Below are 21,063 nucleotides of genomic sequence, written 5' to 3'. Positions count from 1 at the left end.
GTTTCTGGTGCTTCCGAACACGGACTTTTGTGTTTGGCAAAGCTTTAGCTGTAGTTTTACCAAGCCTCAGTTTCCCCATTCCTAAAAGACAGAAGAAGACTAGTATCTTCTACCTCAGGATTTTTGTGAGAACTGAATGAGCTAATGAGAGTAAAGCACAATGCAGAGTAACTTGTACATAGTAAATGTTCAATCAATCCTAGTTCTTTTTATTATGATGAGATGTTACCTGATTCTGCAGATAGAACAAAGACAAATATATTTAAAGAGAGAACATGAAAAAAATGAAAGGTTAAAGTGTAATTCTTTGGAATGGGGTATGCAAAATTGTCTGTGTGTAGGGTTGACCCTGTTCTGTGGAAAGGTTGTCTCTGGCAGGCAGATTCTGAGCATGTGACATCACTGGCTCCTTCCTCTGTTGCCCTAGCAGCAGCCCAGCAGCCAGACAACACAGTTTTACAACAGAACAAGGTTTGGAGTCGGTCGGGGGGGCGGGGGGGGGGGGGGCAGGCACAGAGATCCAAAAGTAGGTCTATATTCGTACATGAAATCGGGATGCAACATCCTACCCATTTCTTATTTTCTAAGCATTGTTTATTCCCTTCAGAGCAAATTCGATGCTTTTCCAAGGTACAGTTGCAAAAGCTAAGTAATTTAAAAAGAAGAAAATGATAAGCCCCTCTTAATGCGGGAAGGATTAGACAGCTTGCTACCAAAAATCAAGAAATATTTATAATAATCACATTCAACTCCAGACTTACTCTATGAACCTAAACAGAAAATTTTAATCCTACACACTGAAAACTGATGCCATGGCTATATATGGTCACAGAACTCCTAAGGGGAAGAAAAATGAAAAGGAGGAAGAAAAAAACCTCAGATGCTATGTCTCATAATTTGTGTATATGCTCCACCATGGGGACCTGTTAACTCTGGCAAAATCTACAAGTAAGATTCATTAATCAGCTTTACTCAAGCACACGTAGCACTCTCTGTTTAAAGAAGCCACAAACTCCCCTCCCCTTGGGAAATCTCACTGTTTATCATGCTGAAGTATTTTCTTCACAGATAAAACTGCTACAACAAACATCAGAGACAGCTGGATTACATATTCTGTGGGTTTAACAGCTCCAAAGGGGGAAAAAGAAATTAATTTTTCTTATGTTCAACTTTATAAATGCTGTCTCTACTCCTTTTCTCCCCCTCCTTCTTCTCTCTACCTTTTGTGGCCTTTTCGTTCAAAAGAATGTATCTTGGAAGTGTTCAAATATTCTTGGTAATGACCGTATTTTTCTGTATTCTTTCTAGGTTGAAGACATTTCCCACATTTCCGAGATCAATTTGGGTTCTAAGGAATCCTGCTGAAGACACTTCCTCCCCAGCAGTTAACAACCCATTGTTTATAGGATGATAGTTTGTTGTTTCATTTCCCCAGTGTAACAATGGAAAGTCATTATCTCTGGCTTTGATCTTAACATAGGAAGGGAATCACAAATCGCCTCACCTACTAGTGAATGGAAAGAAAATCCCAGTTGGTTTATGAGGAGAGGTGCTGAGGGATACAAAGGAGGAAGAATGCTAAACTGAAAAAATGAATTCTTACCAAATGTCAATATCAGCCTTATAGACTCCACTGAAACTTATCCAACCAACTTAGAAAAAAAAAAACTAAACTATGTCTTTAACTGTAAACTGAAGAATAGAGTCCAGAAATGTCAAAATACTTCTGTCATCAACATTTTTATTACTTTTTTGCTCTGAAGAATGTCACTTTAAAAAGCTATTACTTGTAGATTTTGTTTTATTCCAACATTAAGAGTGAATTTACAAAGCTGCAAATGTCATGTTTCCTGATTTCAAACTATACCACAAAGCTATAGTAATCAAAAACGTATGGTACTGGCACAAAAACAGACACTTAGATCAATAGAGTAAAATGGAGAGTTCAGGAAAAACACACACACACACACACACACATCAATAGTCAATAAATCTATGACAAAGGAGGCAAGAATACACAATGGGGAAAAGTCTTTTCAATAAATGTTACTGGGAAATCAGGATAGCTACATGCCGAAAGAAAGAAAGAAAGAAGAAAGAAAGAAAGAAAGAAAGAAAGAAAGAAAGAAAGAAGAAGAAAAGAAAGAAAGAAAGAAAGAAAGAAAGAAAGAAAGAAAGAAAGAAAGAAAGAAAGAAAGAAAAAAGAAAAGAAAAGAAAAGAAAAAAAGAATAAGAAAGAAATTGGATCACTGTTTTACCCCACACACAAAAATAAATGCCAAATGCACTAAAGAGCTGAGTTTTAGCCCTGAAACCATAAACTCCCAGAAGAAAACATAAGCAGTAAGCTCCTTGACATCAATCTTAGCAATATTTTTTCTGGGCTAGTCTCCTCAGGCAAGGGCAACCAAAGCTCCAATAAACAAATGGGATTATATCAAACTGAGAAGCTTCTGCACAGTGAAGGAAACCACCAACAAAACAAAAAGACGACCTCCTGAATGGGGAAGATATTTGGAAATCATATCCAATAAGGGGTTAATACTCAAAATATATGGAGAACATACACAACTCAATATCAAAAAAACAAACAACCCAATTAAAAAATGGGCAGAGGGCATGAATAGCCATTTTTCCGAAGAAGATACACAGATGGCCAACAGACACATGAAAAGATTCTCAACATTACTCATTATTAGGGAAATGCAAATCAAAGCCACAGGAAGATATCATCTCCTATCTGTCACATTGGCTAGTATCAAAAAGACAAGATATATCAAGTGTTGGTGAGGATGTGGAGAAAAGTGAACCCTCATGCACTATTAGTGACAATGCACGTTATTGCAGCCACTATGACAGAGTATGGAGATTTCTCAAAAAAATTAAAAATAGAACTACTATGTAGGGCGCCTGGATGGCTCAATTGGTTAAGCATCTGCCTTCAGCTCAGGTCATGATCCCAGGGTCCTGGGATCAAGCCCCGCATCAGGCTCCCTGCTCAGAGGGGAGTCTGCTTCTTCCTCTCCCTCTGCCTCCCTCCCCTCTGTTCATGCTCTTTCTCTCTCACACACTCTCTCTCAGATAAATAAGTCTTCAAAAAAATAGAACTCCATGCAATCCAGCAATTCTACTATTGAGTATTTAACCAAAGAAAATGAAAACACCAATTCGAAGAGATACATGCACCCCTATGTTTATTGCAACATTATTTACAATAGCTAAGATATACAAGCAACCTGTTCATTGATAGATGAATAGACAATTGAATATGTGGTGGTATATATTGAATATAAAGTGGTATATGTATACAATGAAATATTACTCAGCCATAAAAAATAATGAAATCTTGCTATTTGCAATATGGGTGGAACTAGAGATTATTCTGCTAAGTAAGTCAGACACAGAAAGACAAATACCATATGATTTTGCTTATATGTAGAGTCTTAGCAACAAAACAAACCAAACAGAAACAGAAACAGAAACAGACTTGTAGATACAGAGAACAAACTGGTGGTTACCAGAGTGCAGAGGGGAGGGGGGGTGAAATGGGGGAGTGAAAGAGTGAATTTATAAAAGGGGGAATGTCAGTTGCAAATATGACTCTTTCCTTTTGCTAATACACAAAAATCATCTTATGTCTGCTTTTCTACCCACAGGTCCTCTGCTTGGGTCAGTCTCAGCAAAAGCATGTATCTTCAAAAATAAATAATCACAGTTGTCAGTAAATCTCCCATGCTCAAAATTTACAGCCTATAATTCAATGTCAATATGAATAACATCCTAAGTCACCAATAATAAAGTTATAGTCATTCTCCTTCCTTCCTGCTAAAATGTCTCCAAGACTAATTTAGAGGCAAACTAAGATCTCTTGAGTGTCTATTTTAAGGTAGGCATTTTGCAAAGAGTTTTACACATACCACCCTATTTAGCTGGAATAGGTATTAATATATCTAATTTACAGATAAGGAAATGAATGCTCAGAGAACTTGAGTAACAAAATTGCACAGTAAGATCTGAAGCCCAGAATTCTCATTTCTCCTGCCAACAAACCAACCAACCAACCAGTAGATAAACAAAACAGGGTAAAGATGGTGTGGAGGTATTGGGGAGATATATATATATATATCTCACTCATATATATATGTGTATAGATAGATATAGATATAGATATCTCACCCCTCCTTTCTCCCACTCTTTCCTATTTGTTCTCTACATCTCCTAACACTAAAGCAGTAGGTTTAGGTATTCTTAGTAAATCTTCAAATGAGTATGGATCATATGAGTTGGGAGACAATAAAAGTTCATGTCACCCTCCCAAGAAATCTCATAGATACTGGTCTATTTACAGATACACTCCCTGCCTGACCCAGTAGGAAAAATGAAATCAAGGTCTGGACTTTTTGTACCTTCAAGGCATCCACAAGTTCACTGAAGTTCACAACAAACATCCAGAAATAATGCTAAATTACTGAAAGAACTCTTTAAATGTCAAAAATCAGGCAGCCAGGGTGGCTCAGCAGTTTAGCATCTGCCTTCAGCTCAGGGCGTGATCCTGGAGACCGGGGAACCAGTCCCACATCGGGCTCCCTGCATGGAGCCTGCTTCTTCCTCTGCCTGTGTCTCTGCCTCTCTCTCTCTCTCTCTCTCTCTCTCTGTCTATCATGAATAAATAATAAATAAAATCTTAAAATTTTTTTAAATAAATAAATGCCAAAAATCATACAGACAATGAAAGGGAAGTCACTTCAGGTTCAGGTGATCAGGAAAACTTAAAAGAAAGAATGGAATGAATAAATAGAATTTAATAGAATTTCAATACAGAAAAGGCTTAGGCTACTCTGGGATGTGTGTGTGCGTGTGTGTGTGTGTGTGTGTGTGTGTGTGTATAAATAATTTTGCACAAGGGAGACTAGATCACAGCAAGGGAGACATTAATTTGGCTATGAATTAGGCTTATAAAGGGAGAAAACTGGCAAAGAAACCATTTAGAAGCTATTATCCAAATCCAGTCTTGCTGAGGATAAGATGTACCAAGGTGGTGGTAGAAAGAGAAAGGACCCTCAGCTTCCTAGCCTGACTCACACACAGGATCTACAAGAACCCCATCATTCCACATTGTGGTCATAAGGCAGTTTCAACTGCTTTGTGAATAATAACCAAAGATGACATAAGTTTAAGGAGGTACTTAAAAAAAAAAAAGGAGGTACCTTGTTTTTTGGAGTTGGTGCACTGAAACATAGACTAGCCGTTCAAAAAGAACCATCCTTATCCTTGAAAAAGAAGCCCCTTGCACTGTCATCTTTCTTATTTACCAAATCTAGCTTCATCAGGATGAGGGAGAAAGGTAATTCCAGAGCAATAAATCTTCCATGGAAAGCACTCTACCTCTGGCTGCTTGATAATGAATTTAATCAGTCGGGAGAACAGCCCTGTCATTACGGATTAATCACCAAAGGCTCTGTTTTGGTAAGTTAATTGATGCTGTGTTTGCAGCTGATGGTGGTCACAAGACACACTTGATATTCTAAAGAAATTTAGAGATCGAAGGAGTGCTCAATCAGTTCATTAGCAACCACAAAACACAGCAAACAGACACAAAAATGGAGTTGTAGAATAGCAAATAGCAAATACTCAGACATCTATACCTTTGGCTTTGATGAATTCAAGGCAGAAGTCAGTCAAAATTGGGTAATATTTCTCTTCTTGTTGGTTTGTTTTGTTTCTTTTTCAACCCAATGGGAATGATAAGACAATGGAGTCTGAAGCAGGGATTTTTCTAACAAATTTACAATAAACCCATTTTGTAAAGTGCAGCTCATTTTTAAGATACATTTTAATTGGGTAGTTTTAGAAGATTTTTTATCTGTTCTATTTTCAACATGATGTCAAATACTGTTCAGCCTTATTAAACTTGCATGTATAACATATGACTCTAGATCATTACCACAGAATTAAATGAAATTGATTCTGAGTTTTCTAGCCAATTATTCTCTTAAAAGGTATTATAGATTTTAAATAGGGTGAGAACCATCCCTCCAGACACCAAAGCAACTGAAAATTTCAGCAAATGTATGAACCCAGGTGTTTAGGTTTGTAGGTTGACTTCTTCAGCAAGGTATTTAGAACTCTGAATAAAGAGGCAGACTTTCCAACTTAAAGGTTTCCCCTGAGTACATTTTTTCCAACATCATTATCATGCTATTTTTAAGTTTCACTAATTGCTACACAAATTTGTGATTTAACTGTTAACCTAGCCTTCTAGTATTTCTTGGCAACCTCAAGTGTGTGACAGTGAACAATGTTAAACACCCTAATGAATTATTTCTTATATAATCTGACCTAAGCCAATTTACTTCTTAATATTTTGGAAAAGATTCATGGTCACCTGAAATTAGAGGTAAATGGTAGCTATGGTCTCTTCTACAATTTCACTATCAAGTGGGCTTTTCCATGAAAGCTAATCTTAAGCTAAATTCTGCTAAACTTTAAGTTACCAGTCACAAGCAGGCACAAAGATGGGCATTGTAAACCCGGGGAAGTCCCCCATTCTGTTGACACTCTGATATGTGCCTCGTAAGAAATGCTCATGCTGAGGCAGATGGAACCATCTGGCACAGCAGGACCAGGTAACCATATAGGCAAGTTGGGAGGCACATCCCTCTAGATAATGGGACAATTGATACTCTTTTCTTCTTTTTTTTTTTTCATTAGAGAGAGACAGAGACAGAGACAGAGACAGAGACAGAGACTTGGGGCTCAATCTCACAACCTAAGACCATGACCTGAGCTGAAATCAAGAGTCAGACACTCAACCGACTGAGCCACCTGGGCACCTCAGGACCAATGATACTCTTACCAAGAGAATTATTTGAAAGGTATTGGGCAACTGGGCTTGTGGCTTCTACACATGCTTGAGATAAGCATAGTGGAGCCCATAAAATCTCTCCGGTCAACCATATTCTGAACAATTATTTCTGATCTTCTATCTCATAATTACCAAACTCTCTATTATGGTATAATAGACAAAATTCTAAGATGACCTCTGATGGCTCACAACCAGGTCTATTCCCATTGCCTTCCACGTAAGAAGTACTTGCTTCTAACCAATAGAAAATGGCAAAGGTGATGGGATGCCACTCCTAAAACTAAGTTACATGATATGGCAAAGATGAAGGGAGTAAGCAGATGTATTAAATCCCTAATAATTTGACTTAGAGTTAATCAAAGAGAATTTTTCCTGGGTGGATCTGACCTAATCAGGTAAACTTTTTAAAGGGGGTCCAGGCCTTCACTGAAGAAGATACTCCAAGAAATTCTCCTGCTAGCCTTGAATAAGCGAGCCACCATGAAGTCTATGGGTGCAAGGAAAAGAATTCTGCCAACAACCACATGAGCTCTGAAGAATACCCCCAAGCACCAAATAAGACCCCAGCCTTGGCCAACACCTCGTACTGCAGTCTTGTGAGACCCTGAGCAGAAGGCCCAGTTAAACTCTGCAAGGCCTTCTAACCCATGGAAACTGTGAGATAAAAAATGCATGTTGTTATAAACCACTATGTTGCTGGCAATTTGTTATGCAGCAATAGAAGACAGGTACATGTGGGTTACGAGAAAGAGATTGGAAGTGCTTTCTTTAAGCACCGCTGCTGGGATGGGTGCTTTTCAGATGCTAAGAGCCCCAGAACAGGGATCAAAAAGAATCAATACACACACACATCACACTGTTTATTCGTGGGTGTGTTTCAGTAAATGTCCACACAGACAAAAAAAATGTTCTGTCCCACATATTTGAGCTTTGGGCTCTAGGTATTACATTACAGAGTAAGAGCTGAAGTATACACAAATAGTGTTTAGTCCTCTCCCTGCCTCTCTACTTCTACTACCCTCTCCCTATTATAGCATCCCGGAAATTTTCAGTGACTTCCTCAAGGCCATTCAGGTGAAGACTAAGACTAAAGCTTCACATCTTGGAAGTCTCAGCCATTTGAAAGATTTGTTACTCCACAGAGCTATAACCCTTCTCGTTGCCTTATACTTCACAACCTAAACTCACCTTCAACTCCTAGGCCTTGTAGAAATTAATCCTTTACCCCTTGATAACCATTCAGTCCCTCACTGAATATTTATTAAGCACCTACTATATGGCAGATATTGGTCCAGGATCTGCAGTTAAATAATGAATAAAACATACAAGGGGCGCCTGGATGGCTCAGTGGTTGAGCGTCTGCCTTTGGCCTGGGTCATGATCCTGGGGTCCCGGGATCAAGTCCCACAAGCCTGCTTCTCCATCTGCCTGTGTCTCTGCCTCTCTCTGTGTGTCTCTCATGAATAAGTAAATCAAATAAAATAAAAAATACAAGCGGCACCTGGATGGCTCAGTCGGTTAAGTGTCTGCCTTCAGCTCAGGTCATGATCTCAGGGTCCTGGGATCAAGCCCCACATCGGGCTCCCCACTTAGTGAGGAATCTGCTTCTCCCACTTCCTCTGCCCCTCCCCGTTTGTGCCTTCTCTCTCTCTCTTTCAAATAAATAAAATATTTAAAAAATTTCAAAAGTCCCTGTCCTCATTGAACTTAAATTCTGATGAATAGGAAACAACAATAAATAAAATAATCAAAATATGTAGAATATTTGATGTGGGTTAAGTGCTAAAGGGAAAAGGAGCGTAGGGAAAGACAAAGGAGCCATAATTTCCTAGAGTCTCAGGGAAGACCTTCTGGAGAAAGTGACAGTTGAATAATGGCCTAAAGGAAGGAAGGAAGCACCAGACACCAGGAGACCAAGTTTGGGGAGCTTTCATTCTGAATGAGGCAGGAATCCTGGAGAGGGGTTTGAGCAGATGAGCATCTAGGAAAAACAACATCCTTTCTTGGGAGTTTTAAGTTGGAACCAGGTCAGAGTGGAAGTGGCCTCTACTCATCCTGTGGCACGGAAGCAAAGGCCCCCTTTGCAGAGAAAGAGGAATGAGCTAGATCTGTGGAGAAAAGCTGAGGTCAGAGGCTGGGAGAGTGCTCGGCCTGGTGCCCCATTCATGCTCCTATTCTTCTTAGATCCTTCTGTCCCAGCGCACTCTCTGCCTTCTTTGAAATGGCCTTGCCTCTCACTTTACTAAGGCACGGCTCAAATGTCACCTCTTCAGACAGGCTTTCCCTGACCACATTTTCTAAAATAGCAGTCTCTCATGCTCTATCCCCCCATCCTGCTTTGCCTTCACAGCATTTCTCTCCACTTGACATCACATCATTTGCTTATTCAGTTGTTTACTCTTTGTCTCCCAGGCCAGAATGTACACTCCTGGGCAGGCTCTCTGTCCACCTTTTCCACTGCACATCCTCCAGTTTCTAGAATAATGTCTGGGTCATAAGCCATGCTGTTTTAATACTTTGACAGAATAAATGAACAAATGCAAATGTTTAAATCCCCCATTGCTCTTTCCTCCAGTATCAGTGGTTCCTCTACTCAGATGACTTGCAGAAACACGAATGGCTTGACCTTCTGTCCAGAATTTCTGATTCAGGTTTGAGGTCCCAGGTGCTGGTGCTGCTGTTCCACAGGCTACCTTCAATAACTATTCTTCTCTATCTAGTTAGCTTCTGCGTCTGTCAAGAAGTTGTAGTGAACAGAGATAAAAACTTAATTCTTTTTTTTTTAATCTAGTGAAGTTCTCAGGCTAAATTTATTTTTTATAAGATTTTATTTATTTATTTGTGAGAGACACACACAGAGAGAGTGGCAGAGACATAGGCAGAGGGAGAAGCAGGCTCCCTGCAGGGAGCCTGATGTGGGACTCGATCCTGGGTCTCCAGGATCACGTCCTGAGCCGAAGGGAGATGTTCAACCACTGAGCCACCCAGGCGTCCTTCAGTCTAAATTTAACGTAAAATGCATACCTACTGTAAAAACTTAATAGCTCGCTCAATATGTTGCCAGCATGGAACTATTAAGAAAGAGCTCTGGTAGATCTAATACAGTTTGAGGTGTGAAGATTAATAAAGCATTTCACATCTGGTTTATGCAACTTGATAGCACACACCAGCACTTTGTGGCACTATAATTGTGTTATAATGTCCACAATGAGCGTTATACAAAATTGCAAATTAATACTTTTAACTTGGTTAGCACTTTGCAATTTGCAAAGCACTCTTTGTTGCTTCATCTCAATAGCAGTATTCAGAAGTCAGCCAGACAATTATTCTATTTTTTTTAAGATTTTATTTTTTTATTCATGAGAGACACACAAATAGAGGCAGAGACAGGCAGAAGGAGAAGCAGGCTCCCTGCAAGGAACCTGATGCAGGACTTGATCCCAGGACCCCGGGATCATGACCTGAGCCGAAGGCAGGCGGTCAACTACTGAACCACCCAGGTGCCCCCAGACAATTATTCTTGTACTTATTTTCCTTATAACAAAACTGGGGTCAAGGGCTCCTGCGTCCCAGCCATGCTGATAGGCAGTAGGAGTTAAATTCAGTTATGTGTCAAGGTGCCATAAAATTCTTTGCCTCCAAAGAATGTTATAAAACACCCCAGAAAAAGAATGAATCAATCATAAGAATTTCTATGAAATGCCACAAATGTAGGTATTAATGTGTGACGGGTATGTGACTTACTCAATTTTTTCATGAGACTCTCTAGTCTCACAAGGAAAAAAAAGTTTCATGAGAAAAAAAAATATCTGTGTCATCTTTCTTTTTTTATTTAAGCCAAGGGCTCTAAGACAGATGTTTAGATAATTCTTTGATTTGTTGGTCAAAGTTTGACTTAACATCACAAATTATTCCACACAAGTGGGTTCCACCAGCTGCACTTGAAACATGCTTCATCGTTCTAATAAAGCAAAATAAAGTAACTTGGCAAGTGATGAGTGCCTTAATTACTTTATTGCTACACTTATTAGGATTTCAATGATTATACCTAATAGAATTTCCTGAGTAATGAGGGTCCACATGGATCTAAGTGGGCTTTTCACAACTTCAGGAAAGCAGAAATTACTTACTAATCTGGCTACAGCCAAATTTGGCCTTCCTACTAAAATAAGGGTTACCAGGTGTCCTACTTCTTTAGGGAATGTGCTACTTTTCAACAAATCACCCTGCATATCTGACCCAAAGTAGGGCAGTAAAAATGTCTCTTTTTCTGTGACATGCCAGATTCTTCCCCTCCCTCAGCTTTGACTCACTGAGTTTCCACACTTTTCAGCATCTGAGTTTGAAATTTTTCCCAGAATGAAAAAACCCAGAATCTATGGGCTCAACGAACCTCTATGCTTCCTATAAGAGAATGTGACCACAGAGAGAAAATTTTCCACCAAGCAGGCTAGCCAAGCTCATCAGTTTGTATATCCATGTCAACAACCTCTGTGGTTGCTCCAGACTTCAGAATCAGGGCTTGGCTGTCCTCTGCAACACCACTAGCCCTGCCTGAAATGTTTTATTGCATGGCTATCACTTCCTTCAGGAAGCCTTCCCAACTATCACATCTTCTACCCCCCCAACCCCCATATCACATACCCAGCTGGAACTAACCTTTCCATTCCTCTTTCTTTCCATAACATTTTTTTTATACTTCTCTTCAAGTGATTATAACAAGCTGCCTAGAACCATAGAGGCTCCAATGTGATAAACTTCATGGCTGCTACTTGTTGCATATATCCATGAATTTGTAAACCTCAATCTTTATTTCTATAACAGACTTCTCCCTCTTTGGTTTGTCAAAATTCTATTCATTTTGCAAAATTCTCTACTGTGTGCCATTCCTCCTGTTGCCATACAGCAAGTCTAACCTTCCTCCACAATTTCAAACACTCACGCATCCCTCTCTTGAAGCACTTAATACTATACTACAATTACTTCTTTTTTTAAGTTTCAGTATAGTTGACACACTAATTGTAATTATTTCTTTATACCCCTATCTTCACTAGACTGTGAATTCATCAAGATAGGCTAAACCCAGCAGCCTTCCACAGACCCTAGCACATTGCAGGCACTCAGTAGAGACTTGACAGAGGAAGTTCCCCTAACCAATCTCTACTTAATGATGAGCTGATGATGACCTTGATGATAAGCTTAATGCTCTCCATGATACATTAAACACCTGGACCAGGACACCCGGGTGGCTCAGTGGTTAAGTGCCTGCCTTCGGCCCAGGGAGTGATCCTGGAGCCCCGGGATCGAGTCCCACATCGGGCTCCCTACATGGAGCCTGTTTCTCTCTCTCTGCCTATGTCTCTGCCTCTTTCTCTCTGTCTTTCATGAAAAAATAAATAAAATCTTAAAAAAAATAAACAACTGGACCTCGTATATTATCCTCAGGTGCCTGATGGCAGACCCACACCAACACCAGGGGTCCATTTGTTTATTCCCAACATGTTATGCCACTTTTGTTGTTGTCATTACATAATTTGATCAAATATTATATGAACTAATGCAATAGGATTATTTTAAAAGACAGTTAATCCTATGCCAATCAAGTAGAATGCTTTATAAATACTCAACTAATACTACCTCTTTAAAAAATGTCTAATTTTATGTGAGAAAGACAATTGTGAGAGATTGGGAAAAATATGGATGAACTCTGTAATTAAATTGCCTTGCAACTAACTATCTCTAAAGAAACTGAAATCATACATTATGGGTGTGGTTTAAACAAATAAGAAAACAAAGATTTACTACTGCTAGAACCTTACTTACAGAAATATTTTAGTTATTCTATAAAAATATTAGTGAATGAAGGTACATTTAGTTTTGGTTAAAATGAAATATATATTTATTCTAAATCAATTTAAAATTCCAGGGACGCCTGGGTGGCTCAGCGGTTGAGCATCTGCCTTTGGCTCAGGGCGTGATCCTGGAGTCCCAGGATCAAGTCCCACATCGGGCTCCCTGCATGGAGCCTGCTTCTCCCTCTGCCTGTGTCTCTGCCTCTCTCTCTGTGTCTCTAATGAATAAATAAATAAAATCTTTAAAAAATAATTTAAAATTCCTGCTGATTAACTACAAGGTATAAAATTAGAAGGATTCTATTGCAATTATTTTATGTCCAACTTGATGGATTCATCTGAATACTGGATAAATACTATACTTGCTTAGGTATTATCTAATGCACAGTCTATTGTCTTATGGTGATAAGCATTTTGACATATCAGTATGAGATACTGTGATTGGCAAATTAGAGGTACCCAATGGTTGAATAATTAATGAATTAATGGACCTGATGATTCTTACTTTGATTTTGTGTTTTTAAATGTGTCCTCCTTTGACACATTCTCTTACTTAAAAAATGTAGTTGACATATCACACAGGGGTAAAGGTAGGAAGAAATGTATTTTTTTAAGATTTTATTTATTTATTCATGAGAAACACACAGAGAGAGAAAGAGAGAGAGATAAAGGCAGAGACATAGGCAGAGGGAGAAACAGGCTCCATGTAGGGAGCCTGACACTGGACTCGATCCCGCATCCCCAAACATCAGGCCCTGGGCTGAAGGCAGCACCAAACCGATGAGCCACCCAGGCTGCCCAAGAAATAAGTTTTTCATGAACTGGCTAAAGTATTCAAACATCAGATAGGTTTTTCCACATCTTTACAAAGCTAATTGAAACCAGCTGCGTAGCCAATCTACCTAAGAGGAGTTGATTGTTCCTTTTTGGTTGTTTCTGACTTTCACTGCTATCTGCATAAAGGGGCACCACAGAATTTAAGGCTATATTTTCATAATGTAACTAGTTATGCTGATTATGTTGAACTTTACTGTAGTCAGCAGGATATTAATTTAGAGTTAAAAATCAGTTCAGATTGATGGGCCATTAACTAAGGGAATCTCTCACATTAATTAATCAATTTGGCCAAATTGATATATAGAAGAAATTAAGAGTACAGATGAAAGCATAATCCTGGTAAGCATCTCAGATTGACCCCTGGAAATTGTGACTGGAAACTATATGATCCTTTTTCAAATACAGTCACTGTGAAAACTGTTTCCTCTTAGGCCAGATAAATAAATGTTCATGCTATCGACGAGTGGAGCTACTAGGAAATCATCATAACTTGTTTAGGGATTGCTGTTATGGACAATGATTAAGATACTACATTTGAGAGTGTAATTAAATGCATGAAAGTGATTAAAACGGGAATTGCTACAAATATAGCAGACATTTGGAAATGTTTATGTATCATGCTAATGTGTGTGTGTCCCAAGTAAATATAAGATATGTATTTGTTGTTGCAAGTTGTGTTCTTCCTGTAGAAGAACACATCTTCATAGAAGATGACATTTATCTCAGCAGTACCACAATTCTCACTCCACAGTATGCAGAAAATGACTGATAATAGAGAAAATACTGAAAAACACCTCTTTCAATACTGACTTTAAGTTTCTAGACCACAAGTCTAGAAGATTTAGATTTAAGATTTAGATTTAAGATTAAGAAGATTTATTTAAGATTTAAATTTTAAGCTCATTTATTGGTGAGAGTGGGCAAAGCAAAATCACCCTACACATCTAAGCAACACTAGGTAATATTGTGAATAGTTCATGTTCCTTGGTAACTACTTTTGTTAAACCCATTGCTTTTGTGACACCTTTTGTTAAATGTTTTACTTTTCTAAATATCTTGTTTTGCTCAGAGGTGTGGGCTAAATCAAATGATAGCCTAAAATGAATTATGTGTATATATATTTATGTGTGTATGTATTTATTTATATTTATTATATATGTATATTTACACACACCCTCTTACCTCTTTATGGTTTAGTAATCAGAATTCCTTATCCCCAATCAGCTGGTTGAATGCCCTATGTACTAAGAGAGTGATCTGAACACCCAATTCATAACCCCTTTGGTGACAATCTTAAACCATGAATTCACAATATTTCCCATTTATTTATTTTTATTTATTTTATTTATTTTATTTCCCGTTTATAATGTCACCTAAGCTTCCAGGATTTTCTTCCCCTGATAGATACAATGGACATTTTAAAATATTCACCATGAAGCATTAGTTTGAGAAAATGAAGTTGTTACAATATGGATGGGACTAAATAGGGTCACAAAATTCTGTCAGTTACCAAAAATCACAAATCTACTACTTAGACTACTCTTATGTCTCACCTAAAACAACTTATTGCCCCACACCATCCAACTGAAGCAACAGCCCCAATCGCCTCAGTGTTACTCTTTTCCTGACCCCCCCGTCAGTCTGTGGGTCTTATAACCAGGAGTAGGGAAGCAAAGAAGTTTAAATTATAAGAAATTGTTTTCACATACATTTTTATTATGAAACTTTAAAAACCTGGGAAATATGGAAAAGCATAGTGAAGAAAATTACTGTTATTATAAGGCAGTCTCCCCAAAAATTACCACAGCCAATAACCTGGTTACTTTCTTCCCATTTATACACACACACACACACACACACACGCACACAATTTGGAATTTTACCAGTTAATAACATGTCATGAACATTTTCTCATCATTCAAAACTCCTCAAAATCATGCTTTTCAATGGCTAAATGATATTCCATTATATGGATACAGCATAATTTATGGTTGGGCAATAGTAACAGAAGCATTTTTCTGGAAGATCTGGATTATACTGCTTCATCACAGTAGTAACGGAATTATTCATAGAAAGTTTAATATTTTCTGATGTTGTTTAAGTGACAGATTCAGCTGCCTTTCCCTGTTTTCTTAATTAGTGTTCCTTAAGTGGAAGACTCTGTTTATCTTGCAACTATCTCTTGGCTTAGAATCATATAATTATTCACTGCTTTTTTTTTTCAAAGTTTTCAATTGTGAACAAGGTGTTATCTTAAATGGTGCTGACTCCTCAACTACAAAACTTTAGCAATTTCTCACATACTTCCTGCTAATTATTCTAAATAGTTACAGGAGCATAATTATGATCCCAGTGGTCCTCCAAATGTGATCTCTGGACCAGAAATATCAGAGTTACCTGAGAGTTTGCTAGAATGGCAAGTCTTAGGCACGATTCCAGACCTACTAAATCATAAACTCTGGGGATTAGATTTAGCAATCGGTGTTTTAACAAACCTCCAGGTGATCTTGATGCTTGCTCAAGCATTATCTTATACATAGACCATGCTGTTGAGGTAAGCCGTTTTCACACAAGCATAAATCCACCAAGGCATGCATCAATTCTTTTAACAGTCTGATGCATAACATTCATCCAAGCAACATTTTAATATCACTAGTCTGCATTTATCTTGACCTGAATACTTTGGTGTGATCTTTCCAAATGAGCTGCTTAAAAAAAAAAAAAAGAAGTACATTTCTTTAAAGATCTCTAACCAATTTAATGGAGGTTTTATCATATCCTAGCATTCCCATCCCCAGGTGGGAAACTGCCTGAAGGGGCAAGTAGTAAATACGGAAGCTACCAAATCATTCTTGGTGCACTCATCTTGAGGCAGGTCTAGAATGCTGTGAAGCTGTATCTAGACAAATTATTGACAGGACAGTTCATTGTACAGAAACTGGTTTTATTTCCTTTTGATTTTTTTCTAACATGAAAAATGTAGCTCCTAAAGAATGCTCCTCTACTGTTCTTTCCTGCCAAGTGTTCTTTTCTCCTATAAAATATATGTATATGTATTATAATGTATTTTAAAATATATATAAGTAACTCCATTGTAGGGGAAAGGTTTCATTCAGAATGAGAAGGTGATGTTGGTATGACTTTAAGGGATTTGTATAAATAGAAAGATGCATCCTTTCGAAAAAGTATAGAACTAGAAATACTTTCTGGAAACTCTGATCTCTTATTTAAGAAAATCCAATTGTTTGGGCTAATGGTAAACCCGGAGCTTACAGCCTTATTTCTCTCCCCCCATTCAATGTGGGGGTAGTCATACAGCCAGGAGGGATTTGACACTAACCATAAACACTCCTCCTGTAAATCTCCCAAGATTAATGAGAGCCTTATGTCTTTCATGCTTTCTTTGAGTTTTTACTTCAAAGTCTTCTGGGACTGGAAGAGCCATTCCGCAATCATCCTGCCTTCACACTGTAGAACTCCACACCTTTAGAATTACCGAACCCTAGAAGAAATTTAGGGGGCACTGAAACCACTTGTCAGCTGATACAATGAAGTCAGGTAGACATAGAGGTTTACCCACACCACACAGTGACGAAGAGCCAGGGCTCCCCATATTCAAGCAGAGCCCCTAGTCTCAAGACACTATTCTCCATCGCTACCAATATCATCCTAGTGACTAAATATTGTTACTACTGGGATATTTTTACACAGAGCTAAACTAAGTTATCCATGACCAAGTTCAACATCATTTCTTCTTCTTCAGTCCTCGAATGGAGACAGCAAAATGCTCGTAAATCCATATACCTAAAGATTTTTTGTCATAGAATTTCAGATCAGAAGAAATCTCAAGAGGCCACCTTACCTACCCCTTGCACCTGGACATTACTGAATGGAGAACAGCACAGCTAGAAACCTCTCTGTTGCTAAAGATTTCCAGAAAGGAGAAATGCCCTGGTAAATTCAGGACATGTAAGTGTGTAGGCTTATGTACTGATGAAAGTGAACAAAATGAAATCACTCTGCATCTAAGTAACACTATGTGGTATCATGTGTCTCTTGATATAACAAGCTGGCATCAATTGTTGTAGATAAGTGCTAATTGCTGAAGAGCTACCAAATTTGCTCTGTTCTTTTATTAAAATATCTTTGAAACTTCCAAGACTTTGCAAGATTTTACCTACTCTGTCTATCCTGTCTACCTTCTTCACAGCCACTCTTGCTTGTTTGCAATGAAATGCTGATGATCAAAGTATTCAAGGAAAAGGCAGGAGAGTGGATAAGAGGACAGGGAAACATCGTGGTTATGATTTATGGAGCAAAGCAGGGCTTCTGGCATTAATGTTAACAAATATTGAGGCAGATTATACTATTCACCTCTGGCTTCACTTATTCTTACCCTACATGAAGTCAAATACTCATTTGTACCTTGTGAGAACCCTAATGTTCATAGTGTACTAGTAATGCATACATTTTTGGTGACATTAGTCAATAGACAAAATGGGGCAGAGAAATAAATTGTCATAGCAGTACCAGTACTGACTGAATTTTAGTGTCCTTTCATTTTTAACCCAGATATATAAAAACATTCACATTTTTAAAAATAACACTTAAACTGTCTAATCTTTTATATTTGGTAACTCTTTACAGAATCATAAAATGTCAAGAACAAAGTAGTAATATCTAAAACACACAAGTTAGCATCCTTTCAATTCTTTCTGAAAATTCAAAAAATGGGATGATTAGAACATACTTCTACCCTCATAGATCTGTATTATTTAGTTAGTTAAAAATCCCAACAACCATCCAAGAATATTCTATTATACTTTAGGGTCATTTCTCAGAGCATGTACATTAAGAAACTTAGCAATCTTTGCTCGTGATCACTTTATCTGGCATTATAATATAATAAAATCTCACAAATAAAATTTACCAGGCACTAAAAGATCAGAGGAGGGATTTCTATTCTCAAAATGTTTATCTGTGCTCTTTTAATTCAATGGTTTTTCAGTCCATAAAAACAATCTACTCCTATTTGCAGTAAAATATTATTACACTCTTATTTCCATTGTGAAATCTTAATTCCACAAATACATATTCCAATTTATGTAAATCCTTTCCAGTTCCGTAGAAACCCTTATGAGGATACTCCCAGCAAAAACAATTGGGGAAAAACTTTTTAAGGTAAAGGGGTAAAAATTTGGAATATTCTCCATGTTCTTTGATTTGTCAAAATTCACCTTGTAACACAATTGAATACCACAGCTGGAAAAATTAGTCATTTTATTTATATAATAGGCTCTGTCATTAGACAAAGAATGAATGTCATCCAAGTGGGTTAAATCACTGATAGTCATCGTCTGAGTCACTCAATCAACCAGAAAGTTGAAAAGTTCAGTCTTCATACTTAGGCATATTGCCCTTGGCATAGCAGTGGTCTCCTTTGGATATTGTGAGGACTGGAAACACAGCTAGGTTACTCTAACCAGTGGTTCTAAACCAGTGACCATCTCCTTTTGTCCTCTAGGTGACACATGGCCATGTCTAGAGACATGTTTAGTTGTCACAATTTGGGGCATGCCACTGGCATGTAGGGAGTAGGGCCAAGGAGTGCTGCTAAACATCCCAAATGCACAAGACAACTCCCTTAACAAAGGATTATCTGGGCTAAAATGTCAAGAGTGCTCAGGTTTGAGAAAGCCTGCCCTACACACAGAAAAGAATCTGTACACCTGATGCCATTGCATCATGCACAAATCCCTACATTCTAGGGGGTTGTGGTTGGGGGAGGACAGCCATTCCAGGAAGAATCATTTGTTCCACTTTGGGATTTCTGACCTCTAAACTAATAAGATGTTTGCTCCTATAATGTAGATTTATCAGGGCAGTGAAATGTAACTATTATATTTAAAACATGATGTATGTTCCTTCTGGTTTTTGTACGTGTGTGATTTTCTACAATAGAGATCATTGGGACAAAGCAAATGACACTTAGTTTTATCATCAAGTTTCTGCTGCACTCCTTGCTAAGATCATGCAGAGCCTGTAGTAGATTTCAGAATATTTATGGATTTGGAGGGGGAGGGAAGTTCTTAAACTGATGTCTGCTCTCTTCCTTTCTAGAGAACCATGATTGCATTTTCCCTCTTTTTCTAATATGTCTAGGGTACCTGCTGCCATAGCAACCACTGATCTAGCACAACAACATGTTTCTTCCTCCTCCTTCTTTTAGAAAAATTAGTTTCCATTCCTGCCAAGAAGGAACATATTAATCTACCCATTATGCTCGCTTAGGGAAGTTGAAGGCCATAGAAGTTGTCACTTATGCAAAGATTACAGAAAGTTAATTGTTAGTATCTTTTGTGTCAAAAACTCTACCCCAGAGAGGAAAATGGGACAAAGAAGTAAAAGACTCTGGGGCTAAGGAGGTAAGATCTCTCCTTTCCCACAAAGTTTCCCAGCAAGGTGTGAACCCTCAAACTCCCTGGTACAATATTATGTCTGTCTACTAGATATAGTTTTAAAAGATCACTGGTGCCCAGAAAACAGTGACTAAGTACACAATACTTTTTAAGACAAGAATTAACCTTAAAAGTTCATCTACATACCCCTGAGGGAAGGGCAAAAATAAAAACTAACCAAAAAAAAATCCTTCGAAGTGACTGATATACAGAGCAGGAAAACCTTATTGAAGAAACCAAAAATCAACTGTCCAATTCTTGATAAAACAAAAAGTCCTGCAGGAGTCTGACTGGCTAAATTCTTTCTAGTATTAGGTAATTAGATCTTAAATCTGATCCAGCCTTGCTATTCGACTTCAGAATGCCTCTAAACATACCTATCTAGAACTGTGTCCAGGCCTGTTGTATGACAATGGTCTATGCTAACCTGGATTTTTATGAATGACACTCCAATCTGTGAAGGACAGATTCTTCCCAATTTCTCAAGACAAATCCACTGGCTGTTCCATCTCTGGGGTTCCACATGCATGCCTAACCCCTGATGGGAAATGCCACCAATCCCGGCCAGAGCATTTGAGCCAGAGGAAGAAGGATCAAAGGTTGACCTCAGACTCCCTCAAATTTCAGACCTATTTACTGTTTTAAGAGAAGAAAGGCAGTGGAGGGAAGACAAATAAAGGCAGAACTGAAGGATTTTCAATATTCAGAAATGTCTGCTTATTATCAGAACGATGAGAACTCAAAATTAAGGCACTGGGAAAGAAAAGATTCAAAAGGGGGAAATAAAACTGTCACTTCCTCAAAGGCTTTTACAGAAGTGGATCCTGGCTTATACAGAATTAAACCAAAAAAGACCTGCTATAAATGAGAACAGATGAAGGAACATTCATGTTTACTAATAGTACATATGGAGAATGAACACACACCACCTTTCAAATAGGGCCTTAGAACCGTCCATATCATCCTGTAAACTCAGCACATTACCTATTGTTTTCCACAACAAAGACCTGGCTCTGCATTTCCTTTCAACTTCATGGAAATGGGCAAGGGT

The 21,063-nt window shown here is 38.2% G+C and overlaps 1 protein-coding gene and 1 long non-coding RNA gene across 26 annotated transcripts in view; one reads left to right on the top strand and one right to left on the bottom strand.

The window, feature by feature from the left end:
• The window catches only part of SLC8A1 (solute carrier family 8 member A1), a 377,788-nt gene that overhangs the window by 243,464 nt on the left and 113,261 nt on the right, over nucleotides 1-21,063 (bottom strand). The window lies entirely within an intron of this gene.
• Nucleotides 3,602-21,063, top strand: part of LOC140601469 (uncharacterized) — a 45,452-nt gene continuing 27,990 nt past the window's right edge. Inside the window, exons 1-4 of one of the 2 annotated variants that reach the window (XR_012004481.1) lie at nucleotides 3,602-3,886; nucleotides 5,322-5,466; nucleotides 6,718-6,875; nucleotides 7,276-7,548. This is a non-coding gene — a long non-coding RNA (uncharacterized lncRNA). Of the gene's footprint in view, nucleotides 3,887-5,321 lie in introns of both variants that reach the window. The other variant, XR_012004480.1, reaches the window with a different exon arrangement.

This window comes from Canis lupus, chromosome 12 (genome assembly GCF_048164855.1).
Source record: "Canis lupus baileyi chromosome 12, mCanLup2.hap1, whole genome shotgun sequence".
Classification (NCBI taxonomy): Eukaryota; Metazoa; Chordata; class Mammalia; order Carnivora; family Canidae; genus Canis; species Canis lupus.
This window is presented reverse-complemented; position numbering and strand designations above follow the sequence as displayed.